This window comes from Trachypithecus francoisi, unplaced genomic scaffold (genome assembly GCF_009764315.1).
Source record: "Trachypithecus francoisi isolate TF-2019V2 unplaced genomic scaffold, Tfra_2.0 Lachesis_group13, whole genome shotgun sequence".
NCBI lineage: Eukaryota > Metazoa > Chordata > Mammalia > Primates > Cercopithecidae > Trachypithecus > Trachypithecus francoisi.
This window is the reverse complement of record NW_022681458.1, coordinates 80,505,600-80,524,220: the sequence shown is the minus strand read 5'-3', so window position 1 is coordinate 80,524,220 and position 18,621 is coordinate 80,505,600. Positions and strand designations below refer to the sequence as shown.

The 18,621-nt window shown below is 40.7% G+C and overlaps 1 long non-coding RNA gene across 1 annotated transcript in view; it reads left to right on the top strand.

The window, feature by feature from the left end:
• Nucleotides 1-2,348: 2,348 nt before the first annotated feature.
• The window catches only part of LOC117094945, a 61,594-nt gene continuing 45,321 nt past the window's right edge, over nucleotides 2,349-18,621 (top strand). Inside the window, exon 1 of the long non-coding RNA XR_004441737.1 lies at nucleotides 2,349-3,382. This is a non-coding gene — a long non-coding RNA (uncharacterized LOC117094945). The remainder of the gene's footprint in view (nucleotides 3,383-18,621) is intronic.

Below are 18,621 nucleotides of genomic sequence, written 5' to 3'. Positions count from 1 at the left end.
CTCAGGCTGGTCTCGAACCCTTGAGCTCCAGTGTCCCTCTTTCCTTGGCCTCCCAAAGTGCTGGCTTACAGGTGTGAGTCACCATGACTGGCTGAAAGCATAGTTTTTAATTGCTGCCAAGTACTTAGTTGTACACAACATTTATAAATCCTTTTGTTATTTTATTTTTAAATGTGTAATCACTTTGACAATCACATGGCGAAGCCTAAGCTAGTAGTCAGGACTACAGCTCTGAATCCAATGTTTATTTAACTATTATAAATACTTGAGGCTAGGTATGATGCTTGTTTGTCCTGGTTACTCACTAAAGATGGTCCCTTAACTAACCACACTTATATTCATATCCTTGGGTCATCTTCTCCCACAGTGAATCTGTGCTTGTCCTGTGTAGTCGATAGAATTCAGTGGAAGGGAGGCTGCATGACTTTGGGCTAGGTTGTAAGAAGCCTTACAGCTTCTGGCTTGGTCTCTGTGCTCCAGAAAAACTTGGAAGACATCTGACTACCTGAGGTTGCCTTGCTTAAGGAAGCCCACGTTGGCCAGGTGCATAGGCCATATGCACAGAGAGAGAGAGAGAGAGAAAGAGAGAGAGAGGGAGAGAGGGAGGGAGAGAGGAAGGGGGTGGGGAGAGGGAGAGAGAGAGAGAAAGAGAGAGAGAGAATGGTCTAGACAGCTCCAGATGTTCAGATGTTTCTAGCCATCCCAGCTGCGGGCACACAAAACAACTTGGATGTCCAGACCAGTCAGGCCTTCATATGCCTCTAGCTCCAACCGCTATATCTTTGTCACTACCTGAGCAATGCCAAGTGGGAACTGTCCAGCTGAGTCCAGTGAATTCACTGAAAGAGCATAATGAATTGTAGTTTTAAGGCATTGAGTTCTGAGGCAGTTTGTTACACAGAAACAGAAAATCAAAACACTGCTTCACTTCTATGTCTTCAGCACCTGGCATGAGGCTGGTGTAGTTGGTGTATTGTAAACACTTCAAAAACATTTGTTACATGAGTAAATAAGCTTACAAGATTACTTGCACACACAAATAACATGTGTGTAATTATGAAATTTCCTTATAATTAAAATGCTAAGAAAATAACTCACTTTCTATTTTGTTATTTCTTGTTTTTCTCAGTTTCATTTTCCACTGGACTGACTGGGTCAATAAACATTGAGTTGGTGTTTGTACAAACACAGTAGAGCCAAATGTCATAAATGGCTGAAATTTTTCCTTTCTCCAGAGTCCCACTTCTTTGATGAGATAGGCAATGTGTTACAGGACGGCCCAGTGCAGAGCAAAGGCTCAGCGAGTATTACCATTTCTTGTTGTTCAGACTCCTTGTTGCAGGAGCCTCAGTGTTCACACAACCACACTGCACAACTTCCAGGGAGATTTCTGCACATCTGAAGCATCACCTAAAATAAAGAACAATCTATGCCACTCAATATCAAAGTCTCTTTAGATGTTAGCGCAGGCCCTGAGATGGGCTCTGTCATGTATGAGAGGGCACCCCTTCCACTCTGAACTTGTACCATCTTGCCCCAACCATTGAGAAATGTGGCAAGCATAAGCAAACCTTAGAACTCCCACAAACAATTCCCATAAACACAAATCTCATTCTGAGGGAAAATTTTAGTAGAAATTACAAGCACCAACTTGAGACTTCTATAAAAACGACATGAAACACATTGGAAAAGGTGGGCCTACATAGGTTTCTGCCAAATTTCTAATTCACAAAGTTTTGTGCTCTTCTCAGGGTTGTTATGGAGTCCTGGCCACTTGCTGTGTACAATGGGAGATGCCTGGAGAGGCTCCTTCTCACTTTAACTTTTTTTCTAACTAATCTAATTCTGATTTCAGCTTTCAACATTTCAGTGCTCAGATTATTCACTTTAAACGGGCAACCCATGGGCTTTCTTCTCTGTTCTCCCAGAAACTGTGGAAGCTGAGTGGCTTTCCATAATATGCGCTACTTGGTCTCACCCTGAAGCAGAGAAGACTTTGCCTTGTACAACTTCAAAAGGCCCTTTGATAAGTTGTTTTGGCTTCTTACTTAAATATAGAGCAATCCAGCTTATTATCACTTCCAGTTTGTTTTTAAAATAAATTTTTCCTTTATCACATCTTCAAATCCATCTAAAGAATGTTTAAGTTCTCTTTAAACAATTAAGAAAAGTCACCCAAGGTATTAGCTGCAGCAAGGGTGAGACTTGTGGTGTGATGCAATGTCTTACAGTGTCCCCTCTGCTCCAGAGTCTTGTCCCTTAGTCTTAAAATTCAGAATATTCAGTTAACTGGCCACCTACAGGGTCTTACTGCATGCAATAATTCACATTTCCTCATAACATACTTTTATTACTACTTTGTAATACTATAGCAGTATGAACGTCCTGTAGGGAGCCTGAACTGTGAATATTTTGATAACCTTTCTTTATGGTCATGCTTGGTTTAATTTGGACATGATTCAGGAAAAAGAAAAGAGAGAAAAAAAAAAGGGCCAGATCATGACAGGCTTATTCTGAATGGTCAAACCCAGCAGGCCCCTCGGTGGAACAGTGGGCCAACCTGAATCATTTGCAATGAATGACAAACCAGGTCAAAGCCCAGAGCAACTGCTGCTAATAGGCATACTCTATCATCTACAGAATATTTATTGTTATTAAGCCTCATATTAGTGTTCCTTCATGTGTAGTTTGAGAAGTGCTGATTTAGACAAAATGGATTGAAACAATATCTTTAGTCTCTGCTTTAAAGATTCAGCTGAGTGTCCGTTGCTCCAGGGAGCCTTGTCTGACCCAGAGCAGTTTATCTCTATTATACCACTATTGTGCAATGCAGTGCTGTGGTTAGATGTCTGTTCCCCCACTGCATTTCTTTCTCCTGTTCTCCTTGAATACACTAATCACAAGTTTGGCTTTGAAGAGTTCATGAATGGATGGATGGATGAATGAATGAGTGAATGTGGTGTCAGATGTGTAATATTGGAAGAGCAATGACCACAATGGTAGCTGTAGAACTCCAGAATTTCTCCTGAGTAGTAGTGATAATATTATCCTTTTTGCAAGGTTGTTGAGGAGTAAAACAATGAGATAATCTGTATTATTTTATTTAGCAAATGTATAATTGAGTGTCTACTTGAAGGCAAATACTGTAAAAATATTCCAAAGTGCTTTAAAAATGATATCGTTTCTCTTTATTTTATAATAGAATTTGGTTGGCCAATTTCTCTAACTGTACATACACCACTAGGCAGGGTGGCTTTCCATTGTTCTCTAACATCCTGTTTTTAGATTTTCCAGCTAGGAATTCACATTTCCTCATAACATACTTATATTACTACTTTGTAATACTATAGCACTATGAACGGTCCTGTAGGGAGCCAGAACTGTGAGTATTTTGATAACCTTTCTTTATAGTCACGCTTGGTTTAATTTGGACATGATTCAGGAAAAAGAAAAGAGAAAAAAAAAAAACAGAAAAAGCAACACTGCAGATTTTTTTTTTTTTAATAATTCAACATAATCCTTTAAGGATGCAATGCTATTTTATTTTAATTTCTTATTTTAGTTTTTATTATGCTTGGTGTGTTTAATTAGAGTGGTTTGGATACAGAAAACAAGTTTGATAGAAATTTGAATTTAACTTTGTTTGGCAATTGGATACCAAAGACAAATGTAAGAAATATTTTCAAAATTTGAGAACATTTTGGTTCTTAAAAAGTATGTATTATGTAAGTTAATGTTTACATGGCTTTGAAATGGTACAGGCACTAATGTATGACTGAAAGGAAAACTTAGAGAAAAAGGCATCTTCACTTAGGAACAGCTGAATTTGGGAACTAACAAGAGCAAAGCAAATAATTCAGTTAGTTGTTGCATGGAATAAATTTACTATGGTAAAAACACCATTTACTTTGAGAACATTCCTATATTTTTCAAAATAACTCATAACATCATTTTGTATAATGGATGAGTTTCTTTTAGTGGTCATGGTTTCATAATTTGTAAAACCTAAAAAATGTCTAACCTTCTAGTTAGTTTTTATTTTTGTACTTCTTTTAGAAGTACAAAACTCTATGCTATGACATATTAATTTGCTATGGATTGAGTGTTTTAAATTCCAACAGATATGGCTTCCAAAGGCACTCAAATAAGCAGGCAGAAAGGACAGAGTCATTGAATCCCAGCAGTTATTCAAGTCAAATGGAGCGTATGTGATCACAGCTTGGATTGTGGTTCTGAACCAAGGCAAAGGTTGAGTTTCAAAACTATGAAGTTAGAGTCTCAGACTCATTTTCATAGGCACCCTGATGTAAATGACACGTAAATTTCCAATTTAATGGGTATGGTTGCTGGAAGGGTAACTCCAAATCTGAAGCTGGGGACTTGTCTCATTGGTGATGACTGTACTTGAAGCGTTGTTTGTAGTATTGAGTGAGTGGTCTCCGTGGTCCTCATGTCCTGAGGCTGAAGCCCTGTGAAGCGAGCTGCACAGCCTCATGTGGAGGACCATGAAGGTTCGATTCTCGAAATGGTGTCAAAGGCAGCAGATGCTTCAGGCAGCAGACGGCTGCAGAGGGAGAGTTTTGGGTTCCGTTGCTAGGGTGTTGTGGTGGTTGTAGTCCAGAGACTTGGAGCAACACTGGGGAAGACTCAGATGGTATTAGAAGACATGCTTGTGGGAGATGCTGCCATGTCAGAGACAGGGCAGATGTGACTGGGCTGCATATCCTTCATAAGTCCTGTCTCTAAGTCATGCTATTCTAGTTACTCGGCTGAGTAACAAGTGACCCCAAATCTAGAGGTGGAAAACAAACTTTTATCATGTTCATGGATTCTTTGGACAGGGTACTGCGAGGGCAGTTTTTTTCTATGAGGCCAGGAGCCATATCCAGAAGACTCAAAGGTTGGGGCTGGAATCATCTGAATGCTTGCTCACTCACATGTCTGGGGGGATGGTGCTTCTGGCTGTTGCTGAGGGCATTTCTAGAACTATTGCTGTGGACTGAATGTTCGTGTCTCCCACAGATGTGTATGTTCAAGTCTAATCCACAGTGGGATGACATTTGGAGGTGGAGTCCCTGGCATGTCATTAGGTCAGGAGCAAGGAAAACTCATTAATGGGGTTAGTGCCCTTATAAGAAGAGGCCAGAGAGCCAGCTCATTCTCCTTTCACCATCTGAGGACATAGCCAAACGTGCCTGTCAGTAAACCAATAAGAGATCCCTCACTAGAACCTGACCCTGCTAGCACCATGATCTTGGAATTTCAGCCTCCAGAACTGTAGGAATAAATGCTTGTTGTTTGAGATACCCAGTTTATGGTATTTGGTTAGAGCTGTCCAAGTTGACTAAGCAGCTGTCAAGTGGAATGGCTACACATAACTCCTCCATTTGGGATGGGCTTCCTCTCAACATGGTGGCTGGTTTTCAAAGACAAGCATCTTAAACAGGGATGGCTTCATGGGTTTGTGTCCTGTGTAGTTACACAAGGCTAACACACAGAAGAGGGCTCTGTGCTTGCCACTGTTTTGAAAGTCTTAATTTTGAATAAGAGGCTGCTCATTTTCATTTTCTCCTGGGTTCCACAAATTTCATCACTGGTCCAGATTAAGACAGAGAGAGAGAAAGAGAGAGAGAGAGAGAGAGAGAGAGAGAGAGAGGAGAAAGATAGAAGGGGGTGGGGAGAGGAACTAGTCAAAAGCTATATTGCCTTCTTTTACTTCATCTAGGAAGTCAGGCAGCATCATGTCTACTACATTGTATTTGTTAGAAGCAAGTCATTGAGGTGTCCCATATTCAAAGGGGAGATAATAGATTCCACTGCTTGATGGAAGGATGTCAAGGTTCTGGGAGAGTATGTGGGAACATAAATATTGCTATGGCCATTTTTGGAAAATACAATCTGCCACAAATGCTCTGCATATATTTCTGCAGGTGCCACCTACTGGGTTAGTTTTTATTTTGTTTCTTGTGTAATAGAGTGTTAAAATTAAAGTTAGAGACTGAGACACCAAGATAGAATTGATGTGATATTCCAAAGCCAGATCACAGTATGTGAAATTTACATTCCATGACTTGAATCCCCTCAACCACTTTCAGAATGGAAAGAGTTGACTTGGAGGAGAATTTTGAAATGACTTATTTGGAAAGATCAGTTGCTCCATTCAGATTTACCCCATGTTTAGTAAGGGAGACCTCCAGGAGTTCATTTGGAAAGTTCTGAATCACCTTCCTTAAAACTAGAAGCAACTTAAGCTGTAAAAAGTCAAAAAGGGTAAAGGCAGGAGGATAAGGCATTATCTTTATTTTTTATTAAAAATCTTGTATGTTATTAAAAGTTTGTATTTATTTTTTCATTTAAATTCACAGCTTTATTTTATTAAAATTAGCATTTTTTTCTTTCTTTCTTTTTTTTTTTTTTGAGACGGAGTCTCGCTCTGTCACCCAGGCTGGAGTGCAGTGGCGCGATCTCGGCTCACTGCAAGCTCCGCCTCCTGGGTTTACGCCATTCTCCTGCCTCAGCCTCCCGAGTAGCTGGGACTACAGGCGCCCGCCATCTCGCCCGGCTAATTTTTTGTATTTTTTTAGTAGAGACGGGGTTTCACCGTGTTAGCCAGGATGGTCTCGATCTCCTGACCTCGTGATCCACCCGTCTCGGCCTCCCAAAGTGTCTTTCTTTATTTTTTGAGACAGAGTTTTTGCTCTGTTGTCCAGCCTCGAGTGCAGTGGCACGATCTTGGCTCACTGCAACTTCCTTCTCCCGAAAGTGATTGATTCTCCTGCCTCAGCCTCCTGAATAGCTGGGATTACAAGTGAGCACCACTATGCCCAGCTAATTTTTTTTTTTTTTGTATTTTTAGTAAAGACGAGATTGTCACCATGTTGGCCAGGCTGGTCTCGAACTCCTGACCTCAAGTGATCTGCCCATCTTGGCTTCCCAAATTGCTTGGATTATAGGTATGAGCCACTGTGCCCAGCTTAAAATTAGTGTTTTTAAAAGGTGATTTAATCAGTAAGGTATTTATTATCACCATATAAAACAGACCCAGATAGGGGACTCCATGGTTAGGGAAGTTTGTAATTTGTAGGCTCAGCTGATACAACATAAGGGTGATAGCAGATTTGACCACATCTACAAAAAATACTCATCTTTCCAAGAAGCCCAGACTAGGCACCCCTTGAGGTCCCTAGGCCATTGCCAAGCCTTCTCAGAGGTGATGGGAAAGAATCTGTTCTAATGGGCCCAGGACAATCCTGAATCCTCACCAGAAAAGTGGAAGGGAGGCCAGGGAGCTTCTTCGCCTATGCACATGGAGATGACCTTCACAAACGTTGAATCCAGGCAGAATGGAGAGCTTATACCTTCAGATTCCAAAGGGTAAAGGAATATTTTCTGTGGACTAGCTCTGTGTGGGGTGATTGGGCAAGTGAGACAGTGTGGGTTTTTTATGAATTTGTCCACGGGCCCTAGATGGTTGAAGGGCCAGAAGCCAGAAGTTGAAGTTAATATCAGATAATTGAGGGCTACAGAAGGACTCATGAGTAAACTCTGACTAACCATTCTGGTTTGCCCGGATCTCAGAAGTTGCACAAGATGTAGGACTTTTAGGCTAGAATGGGAATATTCCTGGACAAGCTGGGATGGGTGGTCACCCTACCTACCTTGGACCACCCATAATAAGATGCATTAACCCAGGACAGGACTGCAGGGCAGGGGCCCACCAGGGACCCTACAGGATGCCCGTGAAAGTGCCTGTGAAAGAAAGACTCGTCTGCAAACATTTGCCAGGCCTGGAAAGCCCAAAGCCAGCACAAGAGGGACATTTCCTGGCCCTTTACCATGTCTCTCTTCTAGCTCTGGCCTTAACCCAGAAACTGACTAGCAAGCTGCGGGAGGGCTTCAGAAGGGAGGAGGGAAAGCACTAGGTGGAGAATAAAGCATAAACCATCCACAGTGGAGCAGCTGAGGTACAGGGACAGGAAAAGGTTTAGTGCTAAATCAGTTTCAGTTTCTGGTTATGTAAGATGTTCTGATTACTGAATTGCACTCACTTGTTACTAAAGGGATTGTAGGATGTTCTTGTCCTCATATACACATCCAAGAGTATCTAGAAAAGTCCTGGGATGCACCTGAATGTTCAAGTAGGGGCAAGGGAAGGTTAACTCCACTGAACACATGAAGGGGAGTGCTGTGATTTCACGATGGGCTGTCCTTGTTCAACATACTTCTTATACTTGAAATTTCAAAAATCCTGCTCCAATGTGAAGTGACAAATGACAGGTCAAGGAAATAACTTGTTTGTTCCTCTACTTTGTAAAGATTATGCACTTTCCATGGACTGTTTAAAATTTCTCAAATAATGAATTTAAGTTAAAGAGGGAAAAAAATCCATCTTTCCCGTCTCTCGCTCAGTCTCCAACAGCTATCAAACATCAAATATTTTCTTCTTCACTAGGCTGGAGGCCTAACAACTCCAGGAACTAAATATCAGATTTTCCACAGAGAATTGTGGGATCATTTATTCTTTGGGATGATTGTCAGATATTACTTGTTTTCCTCTACCTCCACCGTACCCCCTTAATCAGGTGAACCCACCTGCTGCGGCTACCTGTTTCAGCTCAGCTCAGCTCATCTGCTTCTACTGGGGTCCTGACCCTCATAAGTGCCCCTTTCACAGATACTGGCTTGTCAGTGTTGCTACTTATTTCCACCCAGCCCTGTGCCATCCATACCTGGCATCCACTCTCAAGGTCTGATGCTGATTCTCTGATCTCTCTTGACCAAGCCATCAGATGCTTCTGACTCAGTTGCCCAGGATGTCTGTGTTAGAAAGGAACTGCCTGGGAACTGCTTCTTGATTTTTCTGGATCAGGCTTCTAGTCCCAACTCTGTTAAAATTCCGGAATAATCTTAGACAGTTGTTTTAACCTCTGCAAGCCTCAGTTTCTTCATCTATACAATTAGGATAAAAATAGTTGTATTGCTTAGGGATACTGTGAAGAAATCAATTAATAGATGTGAAAACACTTTGTAAAAGTTGGACAGTAAATATATGCATGGTAGTACATATGTATGCATTAGTACAATCTGGTTACCACTGTGGAGTTGGGATTTTTGATATTATTACCCTTATCTTTACCCTTCCCTGTCATTACTGCATCTCTTGGCTTTTTGCTTAGATCCTTGATCTTCAGGACCTGATATGCTGAATGTCAATATCCATCCGTTCACTGAGATAATCTTACCAGGTTCAATGTCTTCTTATCGCTTCATGCAAAGGTCATTTTCTCACTCTCTTTCAGTCCCAGGTGAAACACCTGAGCCTTCTCTCTTCAACTACTTTTCTTTCTGACCTCACGTCCTAATGAATACGGAGACCTGTGCCATTCCAGTTCAACCAACACTCTGCTCTTTTCTGCCTTCATAGCTGTCACACAGAGAAAACCCAAGACAGCAACACGTTCTGGAAGCCAGGTGAGGAGAGATTTTTAAGAGGGAGAGAGTGAAAAATTCTGTCAAATGTCAAATTCTTTTCAAGGAAGGTGAAGCCTGAGAATTGAGCATTGAATTTAGCAATGTGGAAGTTACTGGTGAGCTTGATAGGAGCAAATTGGGGGAAAAAATGAAACAAATTTCAATTAGAGTAGATTCAACAGAGAGCAGAAAGAACTAAATTAGAGGCAATGATAAACAGCTCTTTCAAAGAGCTGTGTTTTGTTTTGTTACTTTTTTTCTTAAGGTAAGGAAAAGAATGGGCAATAGCTGGAAAGACAATAGGATGATGAAAGGTTTTACCAGACAATACAGACAAAAAAGAGAGGATACATTGATGAGACAGGAGAGAAGAAAACTGCTGAAACAATGACTTAAGTAGGTTAGAGCAGATGGGATCCAGGGCCATACTGGAGGGGCTGGCCTTCAGAAATGCAGATGGCTCAACTACATCGCAGGAAGAGAGCTGGAACATGTGTACACACATGCATCGGGGAGGACATGTAGGGTGTCTTCTGATGGCTTCAGTTTTCTTAGTTACACAGGAAGCAAAGCCATCAGCTGGGAATGAGGATGGAGGAGGTGGTGTTGGAATCTGAGAAGAGAGAAGGTAAGAAATAACCACGTAGGAGAGTAGAACAGTAAATTATCTAGGGATATACAGTACAATTGCTAGGCAGTATTAATCACTCTCATAATGTTAATGATCATTAATCTATATTGATGTCATTAGTGGATTTTACTCTAGATATGTTCATTTGTGTGAGTGTAGTCACAGTGTAGGCAGAATGTCCAATTTAACTAGGGTTTGGCTTTATCCAAGAGAGTTTGAGGAACAGGAGTAAGTAGAGAAACTGGGGGCAAATTTAAGGGAGTGATTATAACGACAGACCATGAAATGTAAGCAAGATAATGAGGAAGTGAGTGAGGTTGCAAGGAAAACCAACAGGATCAATAGACTGAAGATGGCAGGATGGATTTAGCCAAGTGACTAATTAAGGAAGAGAGCTCCAGGCAGATTGGAGATGTTTGTGAGGCTGGCCGACTATTGGAATTGGGGTTCAGGAAATGCGTTGAAAAAAATAGCAGTTATCGACCAGAATAGTAAGCTGCTCATAATTGATATTATGAAGGGTTTGTAGTTATGGTAAAAGCACAAGAATTAATCCATGGGAATCAGTGGCCAAGGTAAAGAGGAGAACGAGATCTCTAGAAGTGGGGAGGCCAAGGAACTGAGAGAACAGACATTGGAAATGATCATCTATAGGGATATTGAACTCACTAATAAGTAGAAGAGAATTAGAGGTAGACAGAATGAATCATTAGTTAATTATCTCCAAAGACTAACAAGGAGTAACCAGGAAGTGCTGGTGATAATGGCGGCATGAGGTTAGAGATGACCTCAACAAACCCAGTCACTTCCAGAATGCATACAGATCTGGCTTAAAACGTTCTGGTCAGGCCGGGCGCTGTGGCTCATGCCTGTAATCCCAGCACTTTGGGAGGCTCAGGCCAGTGGATCACGAGGTCAGGAGATTGAGACCACCCTGGCTAACACGTGAAACCCCGTCTCTACTAAAAATACAAAAGAAATAGTCAGGCATGGTGGCGGGTGCCTGTAGTCCCAGCTACTCGGGAGGCTGAGGCAGGACAATGGTGTGAACCCAGGAGGCGGAGCTTGCAGTGAGCCGAGATCGAGCCACTGTACTCCAGCCTGGGCCACAGAGCGAGACTCCGACTAAAAAAAAAAACATGTTCTGGTCATTCCACACAAGCAAGTGGGTAATGAGTGACCGTTGTTTCATGCTAGTGTTCTTATTCTTGCCATTATTCTTTTTCAGTTTTAATTGAGCTTGTGAATAATAGAGAAGTAAGAAAAAAGGGAAGAATGTGGAGTGATGATAATTCAGTTAGTTTAATCCAGCTCAGTAATTAATTTCAAAGTGTGATTTGGGAACTTCCGGGGTTCCCTAAGACCTTTTTTTCAGGTCATAACTATTCTCCTAATGAAACTAAGATGTCATTTGCTGTTTTTGCTGTTTTTGTCTTGGGAGTGTACAGTGAAGTTTTCCAGAGGCTAGATAACATATGATAGCAAAATATGATAAAAACTGAGTACAGAAGCAAACATGAGACTCTGTCTTCTATTAAGTCAGCAATTAGAGATTTCAAAAAATGAAAACCATGCCATTTTTCTTGTTATTTTTTCTGTTTTGGAAAACACAATCTTTTTCATAAAAATTATTATTTATGTTAACTTGTAATGGAACTTTTCTTTTAACTTAAATGAATAAAATGAATATTTAGGACTTTCTGTTTAATTTTGGATATGTTAAATGTTAATAGATATAACCTGAATAGACAAAAGTCCTTTGGGGATAGCCTATTTTTAAGAGGGGCCTGGAGACCAGAGAGTTTAAGAAACTCTGATTTTTGTCACTTACTAGAAGGCGAAGACTGGGAAGGCTGAGAGGTTGGATGTATCTAGAGAAATGGAGGTGAAGGGGTCCTGCATGAGCACTTCTAACCACTGTGACCTGCAACATGTTATAACATCAACTCCCTGAGGCTCTAGTAGGGGACATGCACAAGTCATAAAGTGTCTCTCCTAGCTATGGAAGTTCTCCTTACTTTGCATATCATTAGACATATTTAATGAATTAGTAATTGTTATGAAAAATTGAGCAATAAATCAATCTGTATAAGACAATGGTATATCTTTGAAATTTAAATAAAGCTCAATTGTTTTAAAGGTTTAGAAGTTTGCTTTTCTTTTTTGATTATGAAAGCAATACAAGTCACTGTATAAAATGTAGAAAATTCTGAAAAGCATTAAGAGAATAGGAGTTAGTTATAATTTTACCTCCCAGAGAGAATGAGAAATTGAGCAATAAATCAATCTGTATAAGAAAATGGTATATCTTTTAAATTTCTATAAAGCTCAACTGTTTTAAAGGTTTAGAAATTTGCTTTTCTTTTTTGATTATGAAAGCATTACATGTCACTATAGCAAATGTAAAAAATTCTGAAAAGCATTAAGTGACTAGGAGTTAGTTATAATTTTACCTCCCAGAGAGAATGAGTTAGCTTACTACCTATTTTCTTCTGTCTCTCTTTTTTAAACAAATATGTTATCATGCTGTATATATCATTTGAAATCATTACGTTTAATGGAGCAAAATATCCCATTTGAATTATATAATAATAAATGTAGTCAATCTACCTAGAGTTAGTTAGATGTGAAAAGGTTTCCCTCCATTTTTTTCATGTGTTATAATGTATGCTTGAATATGCTTCTCTCTATATCTCTATATGTTACTTTATTCTGCACAGGTACACACACACACACACACACACACCAAAAACTATGTATATGCAGTTGTCTACATCACTGGTTCAAAGCATTCATTTTGCTGAAGGAAATAAATATTGCAAAGTTGGAACTTCCTTCCAAATTGACTTATATTTATTGTTATTACTACTGTTAAATTTATTAGCAATTCCAGTACAAGTGCCATTGTAGATTTTTTTAAAAAACTGATTAAATAAACCTAAATTTCATTTGGATAAATTAATGGATAAAAAACATTTTGAAAACGAAGACATAATTGAAGATGAATAGTGGTGACAGCAGGTTTTAGAAGGTATTGCAAAACAAAAATAATTAAAACAGCATGGTTTTATAGTAAGGATTGACAGATAAAGGAAGGAAATTCCTAGGAAATATTGTCTAGCATATTTAAAAATTTAGTATATGATTAAAGGCAGTATCACAAATAAGTAGTGACACTAATGAATATTCAATAGCTAGTGCGAAAATATCATTGACTCTGTGGAAAGCAATAAACAAAAACAAAAACGCAAATCCCGTTTAAGTGACTGAGATAATTAGAATGGAAGATGTATGGTGCCATCTAGTGGTTAAACATGTAATTGCATACATATTGTTCTATGTAGAGTCTAATGGCAGAAATGTAAACCTGATGGAGACTTGAAGGGAGGTAAATTATTCATTAATAAAAAGGTTTACATCTCACACTTCAGCACTAATTTAAGAAAATATTTTTAAATACTGACTGTTTCTGAGAATATTATAAACGGTAGCCTATATAGTGATCCTGCATGAACATACAAGAAATTGCAGTTCCAGACATTCACATAAACAAGCATGCAAACCTGTTAGACTTTTTTTAGTAACACAATGAAACAAAAGAACAATTTGAGTAAAAGTATGCTGACTGGAAATTCATACATAAGAGCAGAGCCTTCCAGCAGTTAGAGTTATGAATAAAGAATACCAGGGGAGCAACCTATCCTCTGGCCCATGGGGACTAATGGAGGGCCAGAGCTTGCCCTGGGCCAGTGGCCAGTGCGGTTGGGTAGTTCCTGGTGTCAGTGGAGACCGCACATCTCCCCTTTGGCCTCAGGCACAAGCTGTACACACGCAACCATCTCCACACTGGGTCTGTGCCTCCAGTCTTCCCATCCGTCAATCCATGGAGGCTGCTGCAAGGACACATGGCTCATCTAGAAAGCAGCCCTGCCTTCCATCGCTGGGAACGTACTCTCCTTCCCATTCAGTGGCTGCAGCACCAGCTGCCCTGTTGGAATGCACAGAGCTTCCTGGCCCCAGCTCCTTGGTCCAGAGATGAGCTCCTAGACTAAAGCTGGGCCTGTAAGTCCTTTTCCTTGGAATTTTGAATTTGGAAGCAAGAGAATTGGGCCAGTCTATCTATGGATTGTCAAGACTGGGAGCTTAAAACTCAGAAGCTTTGGGTGTCCATTAGTGTAAGCTGGAGAAACAGAAAGAGCAAGTGGAGAGGATGAAGCCCAAAGAAGCAGCAGCGGGTGATGAATGAGGCAGCACCACTGTGCTCCCCCTCCCTAGCTCTGTTGCTTCGCTCCTTTTGGATGCTCAGTTTCTCCTTGGATTCCTTGGATTCCCAGTATTCCTCAGATAAGCCTTTCCTTTTGCTGAAGCAAATGTAAATGTTTTTTTCTGTCCTCTACATTGAAAAGTGTGCTAATAAATCTTTTGAAAGGACAAATCTGATCTGTATCATTCAACAGCTGCTCATTTCCTGCACATCAAGTGCAAGTTCTTTAGCATGGCCTTTGAGGCCTCTCATGACCTCTGAAGCCTCATCTCTGACTTGCCCTTGCTTTCTCCCTTCTCCCAGCCCCACTCTCTCCTCCCTGTCCGTTCTCCATGCTCCAGCCATATGCCAATGCCTCTGACCTCCCATACTGCTGCATTCTACCAGCTTCTCACCACACTGTTCCCTCTCCATGAAATACTTTTCCACCACTCCTGCTCCCCCAGAAGCACTGATTCGTCCTTCAGATCCCAGCTTAGGCATTATTTCTTCCCAAAGGTCCCCAAAAACGGGGTTGGTTGCTCTTTATATGTTATCCCATAGCACCTTGTTCGTGACTGTGTTATGGCTTTTATTGCTTGGCATCAAAATGGCCTGTTTATTTGGAGGAGACACTAAGCTCTGTGAGGGAGGGACAGTATTTGCCTCATTATTGAACCCCCCACCCCTGCCGCAATGCTCTGTACTTTACCTAGAATACAGTTTGCACCCAAATATTTGTTCAATAAACAAACAAATATATACAGAGAACCATGTCTGTTACCTAAGTGAGAACAACTGAGGCCCAAGTGTGCTGTAAACTTTTTTTCAGGAAAGTGTCCAATCAGCCTCATTTCTGCTTAGACTAGGGTCTGTAAATCTCTAATAACATTTTTGAGGGCTGCTGTCTCAGGCTTCACAACCAGACAAATGCTTTTAATGTATGCAACTTTCTCTTATGCAAAATCAGAGTGAAATGCACATGAATCGATAGAAGGCTTATCTGCATTTTGTGGACATGGGTGGTCCAGACGCCCACAAGGAGATAAATAAATGTTTGAGGTGGGTCCTTCAATGATTTTTACAACGGATGCCAATTTGGCAAGCTTGACTGGGCCCTACCAGTGTGAGGAACCATGATTTTGGTATGATGTTGGGGAATTTGTGGCTTCCATCTGCTGGTTATCTCACAAAATGTAGAGCTGAGAAAAATCACATACTGATTAAATCATAGAATCCCACACTTGGAAGGGACTTCATGAGATGATCTGGGCCCGCCTCCTGAAGGTCAATGCATAAATCATCTTGTGCAGATGGCTGTTTATACTATTTTTAAAGCTCTTTAGGGATGGAGATTACACAGCTTCCCTTGGTAGTCTGATCTTCATGGTCAAGAACTTCCTTTTTTAAAAGCCCAGCTCCTCACTGCAGTTTGGCTCATTTCCTCTTTTTTTCAGCTCTCTGTGAACATGGAGAACACATGATCAATCTTTCCTGCTAATTACCTCTGGCCCACACCTGTCCCCTTGCAATTAATTATTAGGATTTGTGCTATTTTCTCCCTCCCAAGCTACACAGTTGCAATTCCTTAATTTTTTCACAAGACTTATTTTTTCCTCCTCAATAACTTTTTGTAATTTATACTTTTTCTCCTTAGAGTCTGTCCCATAGCTCATTATATAAAACTAGTAATAGCAGCTCTCCTCAAGTCCTAATCAGCTGTAAGTTAACAGCAAAGCTTGCGTCTTATCTTACTCCAGTATCATATTTGCTGTTTAGATCACAGCACTTCCTTTTTGTTTGTGGTGTAGATTAGGTTCCACAATAAACCTCGAGCCTTTTACTGTCAAACTGCTACTTTCTACATGCCATATCTGCGTAATTTGCCTTTGTTTCCTTGATAGACTGAGTAAGGCTTCCCCACCCCAAAGATGTCCGTGTCCTGGTCCCCAGGACTGTGAATATGTTACCTTGCCTGCCAAAAGGGACTTTGCAGATGTGAGTAAGGATCTTGAGATGGGGAGAGTGTTCAGAATTATTCAGGTGGGCCCAATGCAATCACAGAGGTCCTTATGAAGTGGAGGCCAGGAGGATCTGGGTAGGAGAGAAAAGATGGCGGCAGAGATTAGAGTGATGGGCTTTGAAGATGGAGGAAGGTGGCACAAGCCAAGCAATGCAGCTGCAGGAGCTGGAAAAGGCAAGGAAATGGACTTTCCCCTGGAACTTCCATGGAGAAGCATGGCCCTGACTTGCCCACACCTTGATCGCAGCCCATTGAAACCTGTTTGGGTTTCTGATTTGCGAAGCTGTAAAGCAATACATTTGTGTTGTCTTAAGCAGCTAAGTTTGTGGTGATTTGTTACAACAGCAATAAGAAACATACAATTAACTAATGTAATGATCTGTGCTTGTCTTGAACTTCATGGTCTTACTCAACAGAGCATTTTTTGATTTATAGAGGTTTTCTTGATACTGTGTTCTCATCATCCAAAACCACATCAAAATGAGTGGGTATTTTCTAGATTATTGATAACCTTAACTTCTTATCAACTGTTTTAAAGTAATTTATGTACTAGAGGATTCCATTTATTGAACAGGTTCTATGTACCACGTATTTGAGCTTGGAATGTGCTATCTCACTTAAGCATGACAACAAAACCACAAGGCAGAGATTATTATCCGAGCCCCATTCTCCCGGGGCGTGGAGCGGTGCAGCAGAGCAGCTAGTTGCTGACGGAGTTGACGGTCAAGCTCCAGCCTGCTTGATTTTAAAGTCTATCTTCTCTCTACCATGATGACCTGCCACTGTGCTGTGCTCACTTTCTCTAGTGGAGTACAAAATTGTGAAGAATCTGAAGCATCGAATTTTCAAGGAAGATGTGTTACTATATGTAATTTTCTTGAGGAAAAAAAAACTGGTTTCCTAGAAACGCTATGTAATTATTCCAGATGTCAGATTGAAATGATTTCAAACACCAAAACCAAAATTATAATTGTTGAAAAGTGAGAGGGATCACTCAAAAACATTAGTGGGGAAAGCAAAAGCTCCCTCTGTCTTGGCAGGAATCTATACTTTCCCTGGGGAAATATCATTTCTAAGGAGCAAAACTTCTGAATTAGTTTTCAGCAAAGTATGCTTTAAATTCTTCTGTCCTATGAAAGTTTCTGACATCGTGTTATTCTTCAGTTGAATTTTGTTGCCTACATAATTTGACATGTGAGACAAGGAGGGATGCTATTTTGCTTCCATGATCCTCTTCCTTTTCTCGGTTCTCTCTGTTTGGGAGCGAGGAGAGTGCAACTTTATTTTTAATACTAACCTTTTCCAACGACGCTTTCCATGTGGTCTGCTGAGGCTGGGAGCATATATACATTTGTTTTCAAGTCATCTCATTTTAAACTGACCAGCAAATATTTAATCAGCCAACAACCAACCCTTGGTTCTGCTAATTAGCCTTCTCCCTCTCCCTTTTTACTGACCAATTAGTACATTTTCTTAATATCATAGTAAACACTATGCAGATACAGCTTCAATTTCGGCCTCTCTTCCAACCACACTGCTGCACCTATGTCCCTGATACATAAATCTGACAGCTTCCCTCCCTCTTGTACCTCCTGGCAAATCTTAAAAGACCACAATGATCTCTACTGTTATCTGCATCCCTTACTTCCTTGTCTCTTCTTACTGCACTGTAATTCACTCTGCCCCATCATTCCTTTGTGAGACCATGAAACTAGTCTCACAAAAACTTGGGTTCTTGTGGGTGGCAGTGGGAGTAGATGTCAACTTGGTATCTTTTATGTGTCCCAAGCTAAACCTCCTGTTTCCCCTTCAGCCTCTAAAACTCACTCTTTGACCTGTTTTTACCTTTCAGTGAATGACACAATTTTGAAGTCAAGCCAGAAATCTAGGATGTAACCCTATACTGCTTTCTTTTATCCATGTCATCTTCATTACCTTAAAAGAAGTGATTCTAGATCAGGCACAGGGGCTTATACCTGTAATCCCAGCACTATGGGAGGCTGAGATAGGAGGATTGCTTGAGCCCGGGAGTTCAAGAACAGCCTAGGCAACATAGTGAGACCTTGTCTCTACATTAAATAGAAAAATTAGCTGGGCATGGTGGCGTGCACCCATATTCCCAGCTACTTGGGAGACTGAGGTTGGGGATGGCTTGAGCCTGGGAGGTGGAGGCTGCAGTGAGCCAAGATTGTGCCATTGCACTCCAGCCTGGGCAACAGCAGAGCGAGACCCTGTCTCAAAAAAAAAAAAAGT